This window comes from Neomonachus schauinslandi, unplaced genomic scaffold (assembly GCF_002201575.2).
Source record: "Neomonachus schauinslandi unplaced genomic scaffold, ASM220157v2 HiC_scaffold_1147, whole genome shotgun sequence".
Lineage (NCBI taxonomy): Eukaryota > Metazoa > Chordata > Mammalia > Carnivora > Phocidae > Neomonachus > Neomonachus schauinslandi.
The window spans coordinates 1,228-7,500 of NW_025409837.1; the positions used below are offsets into that span (position 1 = coordinate 1,228).

The 6,273-nt window shown below is 34.0% G+C and overlaps 1 pseudogene; it reads right to left on the reverse strand.

The window, feature by feature from the left end:
- Nucleotides 1–571: 571 nt before the first annotated feature.
- LOC123323814 lies at nt 572–1,487 on the reverse strand (annotated as a pseudogene).
- Nucleotides 1,488–6,273: the final 4,786 nt, after the last annotated feature.

Here is a 6,273-nt window from a genome sequence, read left to right on the forward strand (position 1 = left end):
ATTCATTTTGTTATGATGAGAACTACTAAAACCTACACTCTCAGCCACTTTCTTATATACAACAGACCATTGTTAACTACAGTCACTATGCTCTACATTAATTACATCACAGGACTTACTTATTTTTAACTTATGTATCATATAACTAGAATTTTTACCTCTTGAACACCTGCACCCATTTTGCCTATAAATTTTTATGAATTTTTGATAACTGCTTGTAACCTTGGAATTATAATTTTACTGTTTCATGAAATAGAAAAGTTATATGGATAGATCCCATATAACGTGATTGTATTATAAAAGTCAATTTTTATAAGTTCTTAGAATTTTTCATGGGAGGAAACAGTACATTTCTGGATGTATGTATTTATAAAACAAATACCTGTAAAAAATTTTTTTATTTTCATTGGAGGTTTGGAAAAATCCACTTTTCACTCTTGATGGATAGAAACTTTGATTTTCTTTCTAAAGATATGACTAATGGATAATCTCTAAGCATTGAATATTGATATAGAAAACACATGCTTCAAGCATTTTTATTACTATCTTTAATGGAGAAAGTTACTTTGAGCATATTTTTCATTGCCTTCAGAACATCTTTATTCCTAAAACTGTAGATGATAGGGTTCAGTGTGGGTGTGAGGGTGGTATAGAATATTGCCAAATATTTGTCCTGGCCCGGAGCGTGGTATGATTTGGGTCTCATGTATGTGAAAATAAATGGCCCATAGTACATTGTGACCACAATCATGTGGAAGGAACAGGTAGAAAATGACTTTTTCCGTGCTTCTGATGATTTCATTTGAAGAACAGTAAGGAGAATTTGGACATAAGAAGCAAGGATTAGGGAGGAAGGGACAAGGAGAAAAATTAAGCCACTTACATAAACTCCTCATTCATAGAGTGTTGTGTCCACACAGGACAACTTCAACATGGCAGGGACTTCACAGAAAAAGTGATCAATGGCTCTTGGGCCACAGAAGGGAAATTGGAGTGCATAAGCTGTGTGGACTATGAAGTTGACGGTCCCAACAATCCAGGACCCTCTAGCCATGAGAATGCGGACATAGTCATTCATAAGAATGGGATAGTGCAGTGGGTGACAGATGGTTACATAGTGATCGTAAGACATTGCCCGCCAGGAGAAGGCACTCACCACCCAGGTGGGTGAGGGATAGAAATATATGGAAGCCACAACCTGCGAATGAAATAGTTCTGCTGCCTGACAGAAAGTCAGTGACCATTTTGGGAACAATGTTGGAAATATGCAAGATGTCCATGAAAGACAGATGGCTGAGCAGGAAATACATTGGAGTATGGAGTCTTGAGTCCCTGAGGATATGGAGGATCATGATTGTGTTTTCTGTTATAGTCATAATAAAAATGATGAATATAAAGGAGATGAAAACTAGACTTGATTGAGAAGAAGAAAAGAGTCCTAAAAGAATGAAATCACTGGTGAAACTGTGATTCTCATGCCCCATCATGAACTCCACTCTTTTCCTAAAATAGAAAAAAATAGAGCTAAAATGCAGTGGCGTAAATCTCAAACTCATTTACATTTAGAAGCATAATAAAATGAGAGCGATGCATATTTTGCAGTTCAAGTCAACAGACTCTCAACCAGCTTTGGAAGTGGGCTTGGTTTACAACATGGCCATTTATTTGTTTGAATCAACTGATGATATGGGTCTATTGAGAAAGTTGTTAGCTCCATGTAGTCTTAATTCCGTATTCTTAAATGCAGTTCAATCTTTTGTCAAAGGTCACTTTTTTTTTTATTCTCATGTTAATCCCCATACATTACATCATTAGTTTTAGATGAAGTGTTCCATGATTCATTGTTTGTGCATAACACCCAGTGCTCCATGCAGAATGTGCCCTCCTCAATACCCACCACCAGCTAACCCATCCTCCCACCCCCCTCCCCTCTAGAACCCTGTTTGTTTTTCAGAGTCCATCGTCTCTCATGGTTCGTCTACCCCTCCGATTTCCCCCGCTTCATTCTTCCCCTCCCGCTACCTTCTTCTTCTTCTTCTTTTTTTTCTTAACATATATTGCATTATTTGTTTCAGAGGTACAGATCTGAGATTCAACAGTCTTGCACAATTCACAGCGCTTACCAGAGCACATACCCTCCCCAGTGTCTATCACCCAGTCACTCCATCCCTCCCACCCCACCCCCCACTCCAGCAACCCTCAGTTTGTTTCCTACAATTAAGAATTCCTCATATCAGTGAGATCATATGATACATGTCTTTTTCTGTTTGACTTATTTCACTCAACATAATACCCTCCAGTTCCATCCACGTCGTTGCAAATGGCAAGATCTCATTCCTTTTGATGGCTGCACTTTTTAAATGAGACCTACCCTGAACAGTGTACTTAAAATCTCAGTAACCCCCGACTTGCCTATTTCTCCTTACTGTGCTGTCCTTTGATGTATTTTGCAAATCACTTTTCATCTTTTACATATTCAATAAACTTATGAACTAAATTTATTTTTTATGGTCATTCTAACTCATCAGAACTTAAACTTCCCAAAGTGAAATCGTTGTTTTGCCCTCTGTATAAACTGAATGGCTACACAATGCCTGGTATATAGTAGTTGCTCAATAATATCCTTTAAATACCTGAATAAATGAATAGCATATGGAACTCAATTTCCTGTCTCATTTTTTATTTGGATAAAGCTTAAAGAAAATGAAATGTATTATTTATACATCTTTCTAAAATAATAAGTAATGATATACTATAAAAACTAGCTTAATCTGTATTTATAATTTAATCTGTAATTTGTAAGTATCAGCATTTAAATGTAAAAAATGAAAATTTTATTCAGTTAAAATAAGAATATATTTTAATTGGGCCAGTTTTATTAACTCCTCAAAATTGAATTATATTTCATTAATTCTTTACATAGAGAATCATATTGTTTCCTAAATAATGAAATTGTTTAGATGTGTTCCCTTTACTATATGTGCACAAGTTCACTATGTATGATCTATCCCTCAATAAATAGATATACATGCATACATACTTATACACACAGAGAGAATTTAAGAAAACACTGCTGCAAATCATGAAAAATAAATAACATATAAAACAAGTTATTTGCCTTCTTTAAGAACTATTCATAAGTTTGTGGTTCCTGTCTGGCTTAGTCAGTAGAGCATGTGACTCTTGATCTCAGGGTTGTAAGTTCAAGCACCATGAATCTTAAAAACAACAAAAAAAAAACTCTTTTAAGTTTGAATGAAATGTGTTTTGGTTTTCCCTTTGGGAAGCAAATGTACAAATATGTCCCTGATAAAATATAAATAATGTGTATTTTTCTGTTTTATTTTAGATTATTGAGATTCTTCATTATGAAATAAACCTCTACACTCTATTTTGATGGCCTGGAATGTGACCACTGTTTTGCTATAACGTTAGGTATATGAAAAGATTAACCTTTGAATGACGTTGCAGATAGATACATGTTTAAGTAGGTCTTGCTGTTTTGACTGGTTTGACCAACAGCTCAGTAAAATTTGGTAAGGACATGGATTGAGATTTAAGGGCATCGATGCCTTCCATGAACTGGTGGATCATAAGTTAGTTTTTAAAATCTATGAATAAAAAAATCAATGAATATTATTGACAACTCAAATTCAATATATCATTATCCAAAGTTGTTGACTTTTTCTCACTGCCAAAAATAATTTTGTCATTCTGGTTTTCCATTTTCCATTAATGATTTCAATTGTTATTCTCATTCTCATCAAAAATCCAACTCGATTTTAGTGTTGAGAAGTGTGGGGGCATCTGAGAGACACAGTCAGTTAAATGCCCAGCTCTTGTTTTTGCCTCAGGTTGTCATATCAGGGTCATGAGATGACCCCCAGGCTGACCCCAGGTCAGGCTGTGCACACAGGTACAGAGTCTGCTTAACACTTTCCCTCCCTTTCCCTGTTCCTCTTTCTCTAAAATAAATAAATCTTAAAAAAAAAAAAGAAAACAAAAGTATATGTAATGTCTATTTTCTGCAGAACCCCATCACATAGTAGTCCCTGGCCTATTGTAGGTTCTCAGTAAATGTTTGTTCAAGGTATTTTTGATTATGGACTCTGATATCCAAAGTTATCCACAATATATCAATTATATTTACATTTTTAAAGAGTTTGTGCTGCCTCTACAAGAATATTTTGTCTACATTTTGTCTTCAGATATTAGAAGTACTCCATAATAAATTCAACAACTACTTCATCTTCTAGGTTCTGCTACTTTCTTTCCACTTCCATGGGGCACCTGAAGTTCAAGAGCTGAGCTGAGATCGAGTCCAGTACTTAACCAACTAAGCCACCCAGGTGTACAACCATCTTTTAAGAATCTTTGCCTAACTGGTCAATCAGGCATCTGGAATATCCTTCCATGATGCTAGAATGATAGATAAAATGATACCTTCTATGCCATCCAGAATGTTGAATGAAATCTGTTCTTGAATCCAAAGAGGTATACTCTAATGGTGAGCTTCCTAACATTATGTTTAAAAGTGGGATGACAAATGTTACATATCCTGTAAAATCTTCCAAATCTGTGCTACCCTTATAAAGTTATAGTCTCTTTCTCTCTATGTGACATTAAATATTCTCTGTCTAATAATACTAAATGTAAGTAAAGAGATGTAACATGCAGTTTACACCATCCTAACCTCTAGAAGTTTGGAGACTAATTATAGAAGATGCTGTCATCATTAGATACCAAGTCTTTAGCTATAAACACAGTCATATCCCAAACTTGCCTCCCAGGTAAAAGAAAGGCTTCCATGCACTTTACCTAGTGAATGCAATATGCGCAAATATTTTTTACCATTTTACATTTGTCAAGATTTTGAAAATTCATTCTGCAGCACTAATTTGACTTAACTAGTTTGAGAAATATTCTTTTCATTTTTCTGTTACATCTTTCAGTACATGAATAAAACATTCAGAATATCTCCTTAAATTTAAACAGAAGGGAAATTACATTTAAATAGAAGGAAACTATTCAATAAAATTAGTAAGACTACACATCTATTCAATTATTTGTATGTTCCTACATTACATCTTTATATTAAAATTTTGACTGTAAGATGAAAGACAAAAATAATAGATCATTACTTCCTGAGTAATATTTATCTTGAGGTGTTTAATGTAGACATCCTGGGAATATTAAGTCTGATATACATGCTTATATTTATACTAAAAGATAATGCTACTTTTATTTTTGGATGTATTCTAAAAATATATGATATCAATGACCAAAATGATATAGCTATTATAAGCACTGTCTTCAAATACCAGACTTACATGGTTGGTGTGCAATTGATTCCAGTTAAATGGTCTTTGCTGATAATTCACTGTAATGGAATTTCATAGAAGAGGCAGAGGTCTAACAATGGATTTCCCTAAATATGGATGGAATAAAATCATTGCATATTTAAAGGAGTTGACATGAAAAATGCATACCATAAATGTACGATAGTGTGACTTTCCCTAGGAATGGGTATGCTACTGACCCAAATGATTATATTAAGAGAGTAGTAATATAAGTGAAAAATTTCCATGATTTGAAGAGATAAACAAGAAAATCCAATGCAAATACAGTAGCTTTGAAATATTTTATATTGTCTTATTATACAACACATCAATCAGACATGAAATTTTATCTGAAATGAATTTTTATCAAATCAATTTTTTATCAAATTAATTTTTATCAAAGGTTTTTTTCTAGACTAAGAGACAACACAGTATATAACACAGATACATGCACATACGCAGGTGCATACATGCACACGCAGAACAGAGCTTAGCACTTAGTCGTTACATAGGGACAAGGATTATTACTGTTGTTTTTATTATTGTTTCTAAAATTGCAGTATTAGTATTTCTATAATTATTTTGGTTTATTTTTTATTAATTTTTTATTATGTTCAGTTAGCCAACATACTTTATATTTTAAATAAGCATTTAAACTACTATATTCTAGAAAGAGAGAGTAGTATTCAGGATATGAGAGTATATAACCGAGTAAAGAAATACAATTCGATGTTGTGAGTCAGAAGCAGATTGTGTACTCTGCCTGGTGAAATTGGTCCATGAGGTTCTCTGGGGGAAGTGGAATTGCAGTTTGCTGAATGACGGCGTGTGGTTTGTTTCCCACCCATATACACAAACACAGGCATGTGTGGAGAGCTAAGAAATGCTCCTTATTATGAAATCAATCCACTGAGCTGCTCACAATTTCATTCTA